The 17959-nt window shown below is 38.2% G+C and overlaps 1 protein-coding gene across 10 annotated transcripts in view; it reads left to right on the forward strand.

Moving 5' to 3' along the window:
* Positions 1-17959, forward strand: part of CNTNAP4 (contactin associated protein family member 4) — a 280850-nt gene that overhangs the window by 17331 nt on the left and 245560 nt on the right. The window contains exon 2 of one of the 10 annotated variants that reach the window (XM_023226827.2): positions 1278-1536. The exons of 8 other annotated variants lie outside the window; for them this stretch is intronic. The gene's annotated coding sequence lies outside the window, so the exon portion shown is untranslated. Of the gene's footprint in view, positions 1-1277; positions 1537-14814; positions 14864-17959 lie in introns of those variants that run through there. One more of the 10 variants, XM_023226829.2, reaches the window with a different exon arrangement.

The following is a 17959-nucleotide window of genomic DNA, read 5'->3' on the forward strand; positions in this document are numbered from 1 at the left end:
TACATTCCCTGGGTGGTTTTGGTTTCATACACTTACTTTTGTCTGGGTTGGGCTGTTGTTCATTCGGTCTATTAAAGTGTTCCGAACCATAGTCATTTCTATGACTTCTTGGGGTTTCACCCTACTCTGCTCATTTCATTCATTTATTCACTCAACAAATATTTAGTAAGCCTCCACAGTGTGGTACCTGTCATTACACATGTCTTCAGCATCAGTTGTCTTGAAATGTTATTATGGTCTGAATCAGTAAATTCTTGCTCGCAATCGAGAGCAGAAGTTTCGACTCTCAGACACGCAATGCTTTTGTGACCACATTTTATGCTGAAGGTTTTGCTTTTTCCTTAAAACAAAGTGTATTGTATTGTTTAAGGTGCTTATGGAGGGGGCCAGTGTTATTACAGGCAATGTGCTCAGAGGCTGTACTCTTATAGCTCACTCAGGCTTAAAGCTCAGCTTTGCCACTTCCTGGTCCTGTAGAAAAACAGCACAGTGTGATAAGTGCAATGAGTGAGAGGCATACACAATATCTGGAGTGGTCACAGGCAGAACGTCAGGTGTGAGCAGTGGGAGTCAGTGAAAGGTGTTTACTGAAGGATGAATAGGACAGCCAAATGAGGAAAGAAGGCGGAAACACATGCCCATCATAGGGAGGTCCACAAAAGCGTGGAACCTTTGAATGTACCACAGTAGTGCAGAAGGACAAAAATGATCATAAGTGGCCAGGTCGTGAGCAGTCCTGTAGACAAAGCTAAGGACTAAGGTTCTTATCTAGAATCTTGATGGGTCATTTTATTATGATAAGTGTTATGTCTGCACATATGTGTGACACTGATTAGATTTGCTTTTTATAAACTTAAAACTCTCAGGAGGGTGAAGGATGGGAATGACAGAAAACAGGAAATGGAGTCTAACTTGAGTCCACAGAGACTAGATATTAAGCTGGTGAATGAACTCCTGTAAAAAGTAATAAGAGCTACAGAAAAACGGAGACGGTGACAATGCTAATAAAGAACAGGCAACAACAAACTTGTTCCACATGAGCATGTAGGACTGACAGCACGTCATGGCTGTCGGAAAGTAGCGACACGTGAGAGCAAGGAGTGGCCAATTGAAGTTGGTGGGTTTTGCTTTTTATTGTATTATAATAAATGTGCTTATAGATTCCTAAAGATGTACTATGCTTTTTGTATGTAGCTGCCTTTCTTCTGATTTATTTATTTATTTATTTATTTATTTATTTATTTACTTTTTGAGACAGAGTCTTGCATGTCGCCCAGGCTGGAGTGCAGTGGTGCAATCTTGGCTCACTGCAGCCTCTGCCTCCCGGGTTCCAGCAATTCTCCTGCCTCAGCCTCCCGAGTAGACTAGCTGGGATTACAGACACGCGCCACCACGCCCGGCTACTGAATAAGAAATTTTAAGTGTGTTCATTTTCTGAAACTCTCTTCGTAAACTTCTCTACAAAGGATCATATTTAAAAACTTTTTTGAGATTGTGTGTGATTTGTATAATGCAATATTTGAGGACTATGCCATGGTAATGTATTGAGCACAATCTTTCTGAAATAAAGCTGATACAAAATGTTTTCTAACATTATGTATTGTTGCATTTTAATGAAATCTTTTGCTTTTGGCAAGAATAAGAATTTATCCTGAATTGAAGGTTTCATGGGTGATTCTTCCACAACACAGAGCAGTATAATGTTTTCCTGCCCTCCATTCAAATGCCTACCTCCACTCCACCCATTTGGCTTAAATAGTAAAGATTAAATACATCTGCCTTATGACAGAAGACTGAATTCCTATAGCTGATTTATTTCAATGCTTTGGGAAAGATACATTTAGGGCTTACATATTTATCATTGGATGTGTAAAAAGAGAATTTGGTAAAATGATAAAATGGAAAAGCAAGTTTAAAATTTTACAATATGTTCTTTGAGTTATATTCAATTTAATTAAACAAACATTTACCAAGTGCCTGCCATATTGAAGTATATTCTAGAAAACAGGCATAAGATAAATAGATGCTGATCTCAAAATGGATGAAAGAGAGAGGCAGAGAGAGAGAGAGAAAAAGAGAGAGAGAAAATGGATGAAAGAGAGAGGCAGGGAGAGAGAGAAAAAGAGAGAGAGAAAATAGATGAAAGAGAGAGGCAGAGAGAGAGAGAGAAAGAGAGAGAAGAAAGAGAAATGGTACAGCTAATCAGGATGGTATAAATTGTACTACTTTTGGAAATTCCACATCAATTGAATCCGTTTCTTTTTTTTCTTTTTTCTTTTTTTTTGCTGTATCTAGTGATTCAGCAGCCAAAGGTGAATGCTATTGAATTATTGACCATATTTGATACCCCAAGCATTGAGAAGAGCTGAAATAATTGCCCCTCCAGAGAGCTTTAATTCTCCAGTGTGTTCTGTAGCATTAAATCTTACGAGATTTAAAAATCCATGGCAGGAAACATTTGAGGCTTCCAGTTGCTCTCCGTTGGCAACTGTTACATTTTTAAAATATGCCCCTGGACATATCCAGCCACGAAGAAAAACCCAGAAGGTTTTCCCTCAACAAAGTTGTAAAGAAGTAATCTTTAGTAATTTATAAGTGAACTCAAAAGATTTATAAAACATAAGAGGGAAATCTCTTTTTCAAAAAGTGTTTTAGCATTTGGAACATCAGAATTGCAAGTACAACAAAACAGACAACTGGTCTTTAGAAAACTATTTTAATTGATGACACTGTGTAGCTAAATCTTCTTGGGCATTTAGATTTCATCATTTATAAAACACTATTATTCAATTTAATTTTGCTTAAAACTAACAAACTATATTCAAAATCCTATTGGCTGGGAATTTGGATCCTACCAGTATAAATTCCCCACATCACAAATTACTTGAGGTGCTGAATGAACTCAAATAAAAGATAACTATTTATATTTATTTTTATTCAATTATAATAATGTATTTAATTTATTATGTTGCAGCCCTAAAGAATTAAAAAGAGCTGTTTTTTCAAATGTGCATACTCTGAGTTGTGTTACAGTGAAAAATTAAATTCTTAGTACTGAGGGATAAGATAATAATTTTATTTGATTTACTTGACTTTACTTGATTATACTCTATCGCTGAAATTTCCCCTGGGCTCATAAAAATATATGTTCTCAGGATATGACAGAATCTGTTATCTTTTAAATTTATCAACATTTACTATACAAAAAGAAGCCCAGAAGTTTATGATAGATAGATAACAATCTTTCACTTGGCTACTGGTTATATGCAAATCCTTCAGCATGCTGTTTCAGAATACTTTATCCAAGAACTTCAGATAACTTGCTCTCTTTAATTTTGTTTGGCATCTGCAACATTAAAAAATGTCTGTTAAAAACTTTTATTTTTTAATTATTCATACAATAAGACCGGATAAACCAGATACTAAATTAGAATCAGAAATAGTCTCTGCTTCTCCTTTTCCTCATCTACTCTTTATATCAAACATATTATTTTTTTTCTGATCATCCATAATCAGAAACCCAAAGAGACACTTCTGTTTTTCTGCTGTCTTCACCTATTTCTTCACAGTCACAAATTACTGCAGCTGCCTCTTTAGTGTACACACATCTTCCCCATCCCTTTTGTTCTACTGCCACAGTCTTTCAAACTACACAGCTGAGCACACATTTTTAATGTTTTATTAATTACTGTGCAAGAGTCTTACACAGGGTGCCATAAAGACAAGGAGGACACTTAAGCCCAAGGAGATTAGCCAGTAGGTCTTCATCTGGAGGCCATTCCAAGGTGATAATCTCAGTGAACCTGAATAGAACTGTGTGTTTAATCAAAATGTAATAGTCAAGTTTAACTAAAATGCAATAAGCAAAATGTAATTTTCCTGGAGCAGCCATATGAACGGTTGGTTGGGTGGGAGAAAGTAGAATTGAAAATGAGTTTAGAATTAACACTCTAGGTTTTATGAATGGCAATTAGATTCTTTGGATTACCCCATTCATTGTGTGCACAGGTGTGTACATGTATGTGTGTGTGTGGGTGAGGTAAGGGGGCTGTGCTGAGAAGCAGCCAGAGTCTCAGTTGTAGGGTCCACCCAAGTGGAAGAATTCATTAGAATCTGAAATTAAAGCAGAAAGTCAAGAAGTGGAGTGAACACACCTTTAAAGTAATGGGGTGGCTGCAGCCATATAGAGCTCTCCAAGGGCTCAATTGCCTGCAGGGGTGCTGGCCAACTGGACTGCAGATGCTCTCCCGGACCATATTCTTATCAACAGGCACATTTCCTGAAATGCTCAGTCTCTTTCTTTTTAAGCCATGGAGTGGAGCAAAACAATATGTGGGTGGTGGACGTTTAATACCAATAGTGAGTTGGGTAGGGGCAGGTAGGGCAGAAATGATTCAAGTGTGGTTTGTAGTAAATCAGGTCCTCTTTGCTGATTGTGACTTGATGTTCTCTGGGACCTGGTAGGGACCTCTAACTTCCTTCATTACAACTTCTTATCATCTTCAAGAAGTTAAGGTAACTTTTTGCAGGTGACATCTGGAATATCACTGATGTACTTTTAAAGGAATCTCACTCTTAAAGAGAATATGTTCCACTATTGCTTATAAGCAGGTGTCTTGCCTATCCCACATCATGTCCACATAGGACAATGTCCTCAAATACTTGCTGAAATAACTAGTTCAAGCAATAAAATGGCAGAGCTGTGCTGTTGGACACAGGGAGGGGAACATCACACACCAGGGCCTGTCAGGTGGTGGGGGGCTAGGGGAGGGATAGCATTAGGAGAAATACCTAATGTGGATGACGGGTTGATAGGTGCAGCAAACCACCGTGGCACGTGTATACCTATGTAACAAACCTGCACGTTTTGCACATGTATCCCAGAACTTAAAGTATAATACAAAATAATAAATTAAAAGCAAATATGTTGAATGGCAAATAAATGAGCCCAAAGTAATCAGCAAGAAGTTAAAATTCTCTGACCTTCAATTTCTCATATAGAAAATAAATATAATATCTTTCTCACAAGGTTGTAATAAAGATTTAACATGGCTGGGATATAGCATGCAATACACACAACTATTATTAACATTTTTCTCTAGAGGGCTCCAGTTAAAACATTGGCACATTGGCAAGCATCAATTTATTTTATTCATGTCTTCATTGATAAACGTGAAATCAATTTGCAGTACATTAGACACTATAACGTATGTCAGGGAAGTACCTGGATGTCAAGGAAGGGGCATCTTTTATAAAACAGTGCTTAGGTGATGAACAAGTACATACTTGGTCAGTTCAACAGTATTTTATAGGAACTAACATGGAAATTATAACTTACAGACATGAAAACAAAGAAAAACTATACCATAGTCTTCATAATTCCAGGAAATTGTGGGTAAGAGTAGTGTATACAAAATTAACACACACAAAAAGAGCATTTTTGAATGAAACTGTTGAGCTTTGTCTTTTACTATGGGGATGATCAATTTTTAAACAGCTGTCTTGAAAAACAAAACGACAAATGGTGGCTACTTGTAATACCATCATCATATTAATAGCTCCAAGGGTTATTTTCAACGAATGATTTTAAGTTCTAAAATCCAAAAACAAAAATTCAAACATTATTTTTTAAAAAATTGTGTTTGAGGCCAAAAGTGGTTCATGGTGGGCTATGCAAATGAATTCAATTGAAACAGGTGTTTTCTATTTTAAAATAATTTATGATGTAATACAAGGCATAGTACATAATATCTAAGATAATATTAACAATTAATATAGTGGTATTTGCAAACAATATGTGAACTCATGTGTACTGAAAGACCTGGAAGTACATGAGTTACCAGTGCTTGGTTTAGCAATGAAGAAATGTTGTCAGGACTTTGGGAGGGTTACAGTTGTTACTGGCCTGGTCAAGGTCTGTTCTGCTTGCATGCAGTAAATCAATCACTGTGATAAAGGTTTTGCAAAAGAGAGAAGATGTATTGGCAAGGTCTCCAAGTGAGGAGGTGGAAGAACAGCTCTCAAATCCGCCTCCCTGAAGATGAAGCTTAGGGATGTTTATGGATTAAGGAAGTGGCATGATCTAAGGCATGGGGAAGGTGATTATTAGCAGTGGGGAAAAATGAAGTGACAGGTTTTTTGTGGACAGGAATAGTCAGAGTTCATGGCATTTCGTAGGACATATATACAGAAAATGGTGGCGTTAGCATGTTCTGTGGGTGGAGTTTTGGCTCTCTGACATCAAAAAGCCACCTCTTGGGCACTTGTACAGGCCCAGTTGAAAGGCCAGTGGTCTCTACTGATTTGAACTGAATAGCAGCTGGCCCAAGTTTCTGAGAAACAACTGAAGTAACATGGTGACCTGGGAACTACTATGGTGACCTAGGAATGATATCCATCTATAAAGTAGCCAGAGAAGATAAAATTTCAGCTTCAGTGGTGAGGCCTTCAGCTACCATGGCCTTCAGCTTCATAGAAAAAGGAAAAACATAAAACCAAAAACAAAAAGTGACAAAAAGCAATCTGGGCAAGCAGATCTGATAAAATTAACCCCTCACTTCACAATAGATTTGAGAAGAGCTGAAGGACCTAGAAATATGAAGGATCCATCCTATGATGTCATCTAAAGCTTGGGGTTCTCTCCAAGCTCACGTTAATTAGCAGAATTTCCTTGGAGCTGAAACTCCATTTATGGGCTTGCTGTCAATCAAGGACCATCCTTGGATCCTAGAGGCTGTCCACTGTTTCCTGACAGGTGACTCTTTCTACAACATGGTGATTTTCTCCTTCCAGGCCTGTAAGATAAATTTCAACCATGCTTCTTATCTCTTTGACTTTTTGTGTCTCTGACCTTTAGACCTTTTGAAGGTCTCCCCTGATTAGGTAAGCCCACTCAGGATAATATCCCTTTTAGGTAACTAAATTAAGGACCTCAATTAATTAATTATATCTGCAAGGTTAGTTTTACTACATAACGTAAGCACAGGACTGATACCCCATCATATTCACAAATTCTGCCTGCACTCGAGGGGAGGGGATTATACTAGGCCTACACAGGGGGCTGAAATCTTGGAGACCATTTTAGAATTCTGTCCACTGAGGGGCTCATACATCTGACTATCTCTCTAGAAGGGAGGGCTCTATGCCACGATGCTGCATGTGTTTAGGGAGATCAGGAGCTGGGAACATTTGAGTGTCCTTGTAATAGTGATGGGTCTCTTGTAGGGGGTGTAGTCTTGTTGGAAACGGAAAGATTCCAGAGCTCAGAACAGATATCCGTTCTTCTGCATTGAGCTAATGCACACCTACTCTGCCAGCTTTTAGCCAAGCTTCTAAAACAGTGGAAATGAACCTCTGAGACCAGCCAACTTCTTCCTTGCTTGATTATGAAATCAAACACAATGATCTTAGCTAATGAAATGGAAATATTCTCCATCTAATCTCATGTTATTGCTCAGAGAAGCTTATTGTTTCTAGTTGACTTGATTTTTTTTTCCCTTAGTGAGAAACAGCTATTTATTAAACTAGCTTTATGGACTCCCCTATTAAAATGCATTTATCTGCAGGAAAATTCCTTATCACTAGGAAACATTTCAGCCTTCATCTTTAAGTGTGATACTTTGAAATACAAATAACAACTCTTAAAATAATTTAGTAATAAAATGGAGCATTTGTTCAGTGATGTTGAAATATCATCTAATACGACTAGAATAAGAATCGAATAGAGGCTTACTCAATTTTCCCTCCAGGAATCAGAGTCGAAACCATGGCAATTTCGGGTTGAAAATATCAGTAATGGAAGCAGCACATACTTAGGAGGACATTGTTGCTGTACCTTCATGGACATGTGGTTTAGTTGGCGCAGTGTGAATTTCTAACTATATCATCAAAAGTGTCCAAATAAAGAGATGCCCATGTTCTCTGAATTCCTATCTATCTTTCTTAATAAATTGTGGCTGTTTGATTTCTGCATAATGTGCAGTTTAAAATTCTGCTTTTCTGGAGAAAATGAAACAAACAACTCTGAAGCTCAAGAGATGTGAAGAAAACTATGGGCTTTTGGAACATTAAAAATTATTTCATAATGAGAAAACAATGCATCATAAGGGCAATTTTCTTTCTTTTTAGGTAATTCAGTAAAGTCCCCATTTTTTGTAGAGGGAAGGATAACCGTGTGGTAAGGAATGTTAAATACCGATCTCTCTCTTTCTCCTTCTTAAGGAGTAATTCTTATAAGATTTTATAAGAGATATCTAGTTAACTTTTATTCAGTTTCAACTTTGGAATTTATAATGAACACTTAAAGCAGCAATCATGAACACTTACATAGTGCTTTTTATACACCAGGTACCAAGTATTCTTTATCTGTTGACTCATTTCATTCTCAAAAGTCCCTGTTTTGTTTAGTATGTACCATCATTATCCCCATTTAGAGATAGGAAAGGCAATTTAAGTGAAATGCCTAAGATCATGTAGTACTTGGCAGAGGCAGAACTTGAACCTACAGAGGATGGTTTCAAGAGCTACACTTGTAATCACTATGCTACACAATATTCTTGCTTCAGTGCAAGGTGACAGGTAACCTGATATTGATCTTCCAGTCACTTTCATCTCAGCAAGTAGAGACCCAGACCACCACAGAAGTGCCATAATAGAAGTCTGTTCTAGTTAAGGAAGAATTTCTCGGTAGGATGGGAAGATTGAGGGCTCTCAACAGGTGTCAGAGGAAAGGGGGCACTATGGCTGAGCCTGGAGCATCCCTAACGGCTGAAAAAGGAGGGAAGAACATTTCTCAGCTTTGTGCATTGAAGGGAGGATTGGGATAATACTTCAAGTGACTTTGGGAGGGATCCAGTTTTATCTACCTCAAAATAAAATGATGTATGTAGACTCCATTGTTAAATGGCTCACTCAAAATATGAGATCTCATCACTAAAGCAATATATGTGTGTTACAACGTCCGCCTTTAAAACTGCTTTTGACCCATCAGTGGGCAATATTTTGAGGCACAAAATCTGAAAAAAAATTAATTTGTTTGGTTCTGCAATTACAGTTTGGCAACAGTGGTAAGCAGAAATGTGGTCCCCCAAGGATGTCCATATCTTAATTCCTAAAATCATACAGTTTGTAACCTTTAAGACAGACTTTTTTACTCAACCTCATTTCTTGGGGATTCATCCAAGTTGTATTGTGTATCAGTAGTCTGTTCATTTTTATTGCTGAGTAGTATTTAGTGATATGTATGTAGCAGTTTGTGTAATCACTCACCTGTTGAAGTGAGGATGGACTGCTATGAACATTTGTGTACAGGTTTTTGTGTGAACATAAGTTTTTATTTTTCTGGAATCAATGCCTAAATGCAATTGCTGGGTCATATGAAAATTGCACATTTAGTTTTATAAGAAATTGCTAAATTGCTTTCCTCTAAGTTTGTGAATTGATTTTCATGTATTTGAGAAAAGTGATCATATAGTTATTTCAATTTTCTCTATATCTATGACAATTTCCTGGTTTAATTCTCATTTTATATACTTATACTTTCTCCGTAAGAACAAGTAGTGGGGTTTTTTTGTTTGTTTATAATTTATTGTCTCTTTTGTTTTGAAGAACTAGATCTTAGATTCATTGATTTTGTTGTTATTGTGTTTTCTAACTGATTAACTGGCATTTTTTCACTAATTCCTTCCCGTGCTTTCCTTATGTTTATTTCATTGTTTTTTTCTAAGGTGAGTGCTAAGTAATTTATTTTCTTTTTTTTTTTTTTTCTTGAGATGGAGTGTCGCTCTGTTGCCCAGGCTGGAGTGCAGTGGCCAGATCTCAGCTCACTGCAAGCTCCGCCTCCCGGGTTTAGGCCATTCTCCTGCCTCAGCCTCCGGAGTAGCTGGGACTACAGGCGCCCGCCACCTCGCCAGGCTAGTTTTTTTGTATTTTTTTTTTTAGTAGAGACGGGGTTTCACCGTGTTAGCCAGGATGGTCTCGATCTCCTGACCTCGTGATCCGCCCGTCTCGGCCTCCCAAAGTGCTGGGATTACAGGCTTGAGCCACCGCGCCCGGCCAGTAATTTATTTTCATTGCCCATTTATAATAAAGAAATTACCTAAGGCTTTTGAATTTAAGGCTGTAATTTCCTCATCCTTAATTTAGCACTATTACTGAGAACAGGGACTGGCCTGACCATGGGAAGTGGGTTTACTTGGCTTAGCAGTGGGGAAGGAACAGGGTGTCCAGAGCCTGGCAGTCTGGCAAGAGCCACCATTTTTTTTTTTTTTTTTTGCTTTAATTCAACTTTTATTTAGATATGGGGGTATATGTGTAGGTTTGCTACATGAATATATTGTACCCAGGTAGTGAGCATAGCACCCAACAGGTAGTTTTTCAACCCGTGGTCCCCTCCCCTTCTCCCACTCAAGTAGTCTGCAGTGTCAACTGTTCCCATGTTTATGTCCATGTGTGCTCAATGTTTAGTTCCCACTTATAAGTGAGAACACATTATAATTGGTTTTCTCTTCCTGCATTAATTTACTTAAGGTTATGGCTTCCAGATTTATCCATGTTGCTATGAAGGACATGATTTTATCCTTTTTAATGGCTGTGTAATATTCCATGGTGTATATGTATCACAGTTTGTTTATCTAGTCCACCATTGGTGGGTATCTCAATTGATTCCACGTCTTTGCTATTGTGAACAGTATGGTGATGAACATATGAGTGTATGTGTCTTTTTGGTGTAAAGGTCTATTCTCCTTTGCATATATACTCAGTAATGAGATTGCTGAATCAAATAGTAGCTCCGTTTTAAATTCTTTGAGAAATATCTAAACTGCTTTCCACAATGGCTGAACCCATCCTTCTTTTTTGAGATGGAGTCTCACTCTGTCTCCCAGGCTGGAGTGCAGTGGCATGTTCTCGGCTCACTGCAAGCTCCGCCTCCTGGAACCCATCCTTCTTAATAAGGTTATAGACTTTCATTTAGAAGCAGTTAGTTGGTTTTGATATTTTTCTGAAGATCTGTCTTTCTTATTGTTTTCCACTGTGTATCAACAGTGGGCCCTTAACATCCAGGGTCAAATATGCCCTTTTCTGACTCCCCAGTCTCTATGAAAACAAATAAAATCCTAAGTGAATGCAGTAAAACATGATGGGCCCCTACACTCTGAAACTGTGAATATTTAGTTGTACTGGTTATAGAAAGCAAAATGTTGAAAGCATAAAGTGAAAAATGTAAGTGGTGCTCAAGTCAGAGGATTTGAACGTGAGATGTTACAGGCAGGAGTCAAGATGATTCGCATACCTCCAGTGGTCGGTACTTGATACGAAGATTTTGTTTCCACAATTCTAAATCAGTTTATCACACTGACTGATTTTCGAGGTGGTGCATTAAAGACAGGCGTATGAAAAATCTCTGATAACACACTTTTCTTTGCTTAATGGTATTGGGAAGTAAAAGAAGAAAGCGGATGGATTATTTTGCGTACCTACTCTGTACTTTTAAAATGTTATGTATGGTATAACATGAAGTTCTCGCAGTTCTGTTGTGAAGGGGATATTTTTTATCTGCACTTTGCAGGTAGAGGCACATCAGGTTGAAGCAGTATGTATCAGACCTCGGGAGGTACCAGAGCAGTAATTTGAGGACTGGCCTCTCTGAGTCCAGAGCCCATGTTTTCGCAATGCTTAAGTAGATCACTAACAAAGAGACAAATGTTTGATTACAGTACATGGTTAAACACACAGCCATAGCCTAACAGTAACAAAAATACTTCGTTGAATAATACAAAAAGCATGAGCAAAATTAAAAGTGAACATAAAAACAGAAAAAGCATCTGAAACAAATATGTTTGGCTAACAATGTGTATAATACTGTAATTAATTTAAATTATGTTTCTAAGTGGGAAAACAGAGGATAATGACAGACAATTTGCAGGTATTGAGAATGGATAACAACATATGGAAAATATTGTTTGACCGCATTAATCAAAGCAACGATACAAATACGCAACAACTACAATTTGTTCACTTAGTAAATCAGCAAACCTAGCTGAGGTGTGTGTGATGAAATGGAGACTAAATTGATATTATCATTGTGGGAAAAGTGGCAATATGTTTTAGCATCTTTGGAGATATATATATATATATATTTTTTCTTTTGAGACAGAGTCTCGCTCTGTCACCCAGGCTGGAGTGCAGTGGCCGGATCTCAGCTCACTGCAAGCTCCGTCTCCCGGGTTTTATGCCATTCTCCTGCCTCAGTCTCCCGAATAGCTGGGACTACAGGCGCCCGCCACCTCGCCCGGCTAGTTTTTTGTATTTTTTTAGTAGAGACGGGGTTTCACCGTGTTAGCCAGGATGGTCTCGATCTCCTGACCTCGTGATCCACCCGTCTCGGCCTCCCAAAGTGCTGGGATTACAGGCTTGAGCCACCTCGCCCGGCCTGGATATATTTTTTTAAATAACTTTTGATCCTCTAATTCTCCTGAGTATCTATTTTAAATGCATATATATATATACCAAACTCCAGAAATGCTTACCCCATGAAGATATTCTTTTCACTATTCCTGATACCAAATTTTGTGACATGGTGTCACATAAGGCCAAATTATCTGTCAATGAAAGTCTGTAATGTGTGCAGATTTCTAGATCTCTGATGCTCTCTTTACTTCCTAAAAAATTATTATTTCTTCTACCCCTTTACCTTTGATTGGTCTCTTTGTCCTAATATCTGGACTTGAAATAGTTGCTATTAAACCTCTAAAATCAATCAGCCCCTGGCTGTGCTGTCGTTAAAAGTTAACTGCCTTCCCATTAATCCATTAATTGTGAAGATTAATTGGAAAAGCTATTCGAACTCAGGCTATATCTTGGAGCATGTAAGCCAGTGTTTGCCTCCAAATGAAAGCTTAGCTCAATAACATCACAGATAATTAACAATTATATATATAATCTACTCATGGCTCCTATAGGAGAAAATGCATAGAAATTTATAGGCTGCTGTCTAAATGAATTACTTGATAACTAGAAAATTATCCCTGTCTTTAGTTTAGCTCTGGGAAAACATACTGATAAATAGTTACTTGTTTTAAATTGCAGCAACATTTTTTTTTTTTTTTTTTTTTAGATTTAAGCCAACGACTGACAGAATTAGAAGCTCATGTTTGTGTTATTTCAAATATCTAAAACCAGGATTCTCAAGTAAATGTTAATTTTCATGTCAATGTCAAAATAATACTTAAAGAAGCTAAAGAATTGCATAGTAGTCTACACTCATGGCATTTAATTGAGTTGAAATATCATTTTAGGTAATGATGAGAGGATGAGAGATGCCAGGATTGGCTCATATGTTGTCACCTATGCTTAGAAAAATTATATTTTATTCAATCCTAGGTGTATTGTCAGTTTTCCCTAAACTTATTCTTTTTCTCATCAGAATGTGATGGTGCAGCAGCTTCCTCCACACACCGTCAGGCACCATGGCTACTACACAGGGAGAAAGGGCTGTGGTGTGACACCACAAAAGTTTCTTCAGTCCTTCGGGCTGTGTTCCTTCCCAGTCCCGTGAAACAGTATGGAAAGCGTAAAGACATTTTGAAAGAAACAACACTCTCCAGTGGATAGAAATTAATTTGCAACTCTATTTCAGTGGTTTCCAAACCAGCATGGTTCTGGCTGTGGGACACAATCAAGGGAAATTTTAAATCTCCCCGAGGTGATGCTGCCAGGCAATTAGGATGAATCACTGAAGAAGCACACTACAGAGATGCGACAACCCTGCAACCTGGAGCTGATCCATATAATTTTATTTTTATTTTTAATTTTATTTTAGAGATGGGGTCTTGCTCTATTGTCCAGGCTGGCATGCAGTGGTGTGATCATAGCTCAGGGCAGCCTCAAACTCCTGGACTTAAGAGATCTTCCTGCCTCAGCCGCCTGAGTAGCTAGGATGCCAGGCTATTTTTTTTTTTTCTTTAGAGATGGGTCTTGACATCATGCTTAGGCTGATCTTGAACTCTTGGCCTCAAGGATGTTCCCACCTTGGCCTTGAAAGTGCTGGGATTAAAAGCATGAGCGATCACACCTGGCCTGTAATACTTTATACCAGGTGGCTGATTCTGCTTTTTAAACATACTTGTGTCTTCTGGGTGCTTAAAATTGACTTTGGTGGCTCTTTTTTGGTGCTGAGGGTAGACTATACAGCTGCAGCTGTGCGGATGAGATGGCAGAGCTGGGGAGAGCTCCATGGTATGGTGATAAATGATGCCCACCCAAAGGAAATCAAGCAGAGTCTGTTTATTTAGGGTTTGCTGCAGCAAGGTGATTGGCCACCACCATTTGAGTTTGGCAGAGACTCAAAAGCAGGCAGAGGAGAGGAAAGCTTTACAGTGGAGTAAAGGGACAGGCTCAGGTATGCCCTGGCTGGAGGCCTTGGCTAGGGGAAGCTGTAGGCAGACTGGCCAGAAGTGGGGCATCCTATGGGATCAGTTAATGGTATACATTTGGCTTTCTCTGTACTTAGCAGAAGTTTCTGAATATCTCCTAAACATATTCAACCAGTTCTAAATTGGAAACAAGGGCAAAAATGAGGGAAGCTTAAATTATTAAGTCCTGGCTATTTGGGGCTGATATGGTCTGGCTGTGTCCCCATTCAAATCTCAACTTGAATTGTGTTTCCCAGAATTCCTTCGTGTTGTGGGAGGGACCCAGGTGGAGGTAATTGAATCACCGGGGCTGGTCTTTCCCGTGCTATTCTCGTGATAGTGAGTAAGTCTCATGAGATCTGATGGGTTTATCAGGGGTTTCCACTTTTGCTTCTTCCTCATTTTCTCTTGCTGCCGCCGTGATTCTGAGGCCTTCCCGGCCACGGGGAACTGTAAGTTCAGTCAAACCTTTTTTCCTTCCCCGTCTCAGGTATGTGTTTATCAGCAGCATGAAAACGGACTAATACAGGGGCCAATTGCTATAGGAGTTATTATTTGGCTTCTTGGACTGGTTGCTTCAGACAGAAGTCTGGCTTCGTTCCTGTAGATAGTAGGTTGGTTTCCTGGGCTGGTTGCTACAGGTTCTATTTTTTGCATGTAGACTGGCCATTTCCCATTTGTGTATTCAGTCTCTCATTGGGCAGGAAACAGGTACATCAGGTACTGGGTTGTGTGTCATGCCAGGGCGAGGAGACAAGACTCCACCTGGAGTCCTGAAACGAACCTGAAATTTGTAGCAGTAGCCCAGACTGGGTTTATGGTTAGGGAACAATATCATTGTCAAAATCTCTGGAAATCTTGCTTATAAATAATAATTTTTGATACATACAAGCATAATTCCAAACTTTCTTAAATATGTTGATGATTTCCAATTTTAACTAGATGGAAATGTTAATATAGATTGGAATAAAATGTTTTGTTCAAGAAAATAGATTTTTTGAAGGGAAGGCCATTCCTTAATCCTGAATCTATCAATGGAGTTATTTGGAGTAGGTCTAAATAAACTGTTTTCTGATAGGAACGAGACTGCAATCTTTCCAAAGCTTCCTGATAAAAGATCTCACCCCTACCTCTGGTGTATGAGGAGTTTTGATGATTTAAACTATGTTTGCTACCTATTCTATCTTCTCTAGTGTATTCTCCAATGCATATTTTTATGGGACATATGATTCATTAGCAGGCATGCAACTAATTTTGGCATGTCTTCCACATAACCGAGAAGATGACCACTCAGTGGCAACTAAGCTACTACTGAAAATCAACCATATATATATATATATAACCAAAATATATATATATATATATATGTATATATATATATTTTTTTTTGACAAGTGTATTTTAGGTCACCAGTACTTGTTTCGACAAAGTACTGGCTCAGAATGGAAGATCCAGCACCATATTGCCTGAGTTTAAATACACTTTCTACCACCTGTTAGTCATGGGTCCTTAGGTAAATTGTTTAATTTACCTAATTTAATTATTTAATAATTATTTAATTCTTGTGCTCTTTTTTCCTCAAGTGTCCCTAGAGTTAATAATATCAAATATATTGGGTGCTTGTCAGGATCAAATGAGTTAATGCATGTAAAGCACTGAGAATGTAGCACCTAATAATATATACCTATTATCTTAGTACAGGTAGTATTACACACAGGTTAAGAAAATTGAATTACTTTAATTAAAAACTGAACAGCTTTTATTTGCTTGTGAGAATTATGCATTAAAGCCCTTTGTAAAATAAAATTTTCATTAATCGAGCTATATTAAAATATTTTCAGTATACCTTGCATCAATAAAGATGCAACCTATATTGAAGGAGGCTATTGAGATTTTCTGTATATACAGTCTGCCAGAGATCTAATTTACCATTGATGTTTTAATGACAGTGTTAAGTTTTTCTGTCATGTAGAGTAAATAGTGACTTTTCTGAGATGTTGAACAGAAAGCCATAGATTTGTGTGTATATGGTGTATGTGTATGAAAATGACTCAGCATACTTTTTTCTAATGTAGATATTCTAACAGAATTCATTAAAACATATTGTAGATGTAACTAGTGTATATAAATTTTTTAATGAAAAGACTAAAGCTATAGTTTCACTGTTTACAACTGATATCAAGGTTAATGTGGAAATTCTAATATGACTGAGAAAAGTCAAATAAAATGTAATATAGTTTTGGATAAGCATGGAGTAATGAGAGAGATGTTCATTTCTTCTCTAACTGAAGAAAACAATGATGAACTGAAAGTACCCAGCTGCATTTTCAATTGTACAACCTTCCATGAAATGTTTGGTTACTGTATTACTAAATTTCACTAGTGAATGGAGACTTCCATGGTCTCCTGTACCCCTTTTTACCAAGAATCTTGCAGTGGCTCAGCAGTAAAGGGACCAGGATGATAAGCCAATCTGATATAGCACTTAATTTTTTTTTTTTTTTTTTTTTTTTTTTGAGACGGAGTCTGGCTCTGTCGCCCAGGCTGGAGTGCAGTGGCCGGATCTCAGCTCACTGCAAGCTCCGCCTCCTGGGTTGACGCCATTCTCCTGCCTCAGCCTCCCGAGTAGCTGGGACTACAGGCACCCGCCACCTTGCCCGGCTAGATTTTTGTATTTTTTAGTAGAGACGGGTTTCACCGTGTTAGCCAGGATGGTCTCGATCTCCTGACCTCGTGATCCGCCCGTCTCGGCCTCCCAAAATGCTGGGATTACAGGCTTGAGCCACCGCGCCCAGCCTAGCACTTAATTTTTTTAAAATGCAATTATGTTTTAGGCTGAAATAGTTAAAATGTTATTTCCGGTTTGAAAAGCCCCTCCTTAAATGCCTGTATACCCACGTGCACTGAATAATCTTCATTTGCGTCTGAAAATTAGCTGAAAATTAGAGCTAATAATCATTGGAAGTTCTAGCTGAGAGATTACTCCAGGAGAAGACTAGTTTGCTGAGTTGCTTTAGCAGATTGTAGAATAGTGTTTCTCAACCTTGGCACTTACTGACATTTGAAACCAGGCCATTCTTTGTGGTAGAAGCCTACCCTGTGCTTTGTCAAATGTTTAACAGCACCCCTGGACTCAACCCAGTAGATGCCAGAAGTATCCTCTCTTAGTTGTGATGACGAAGGTGTCTTCAGATATTGCTAATGTTTACTGGAAGTGGGGAGCAGGAGGGCAAAATTATCTCTGATTAAGAACCTCTGGAATTGGAATGTGGTCCTTAGCTTTTCTAGTCTAGATCCTGTGTTTTGTTGGTGCAGTCAGAGAAAACTGGTTTTCTGGACTTAAACTCAGGAGACTTCGGCTTAATCCAGAATTCCAATTTATTATGTAGAGAAAAATGTCATGTTTACTCCAGGCTGATTATTACTCTTTGAGGTTCCCTTCCTCTCTTGTCAAGACTATTGGAAATAAATAGCCTGGCAAACCTGGAAGTGGAGTACACACTCCTTGAGAGAGAATCTATTCATGCTATTATGGTGTCTGATGGAAT

Source organism: Piliocolobus tephrosceles, chromosome 17 (assembly GCF_002776525.5).
Source record: "Piliocolobus tephrosceles isolate RC106 chromosome 17, ASM277652v3, whole genome shotgun sequence".
NCBI lineage: Eukaryota > Metazoa > Chordata > Mammalia > Primates > Cercopithecidae > Piliocolobus > Piliocolobus tephrosceles.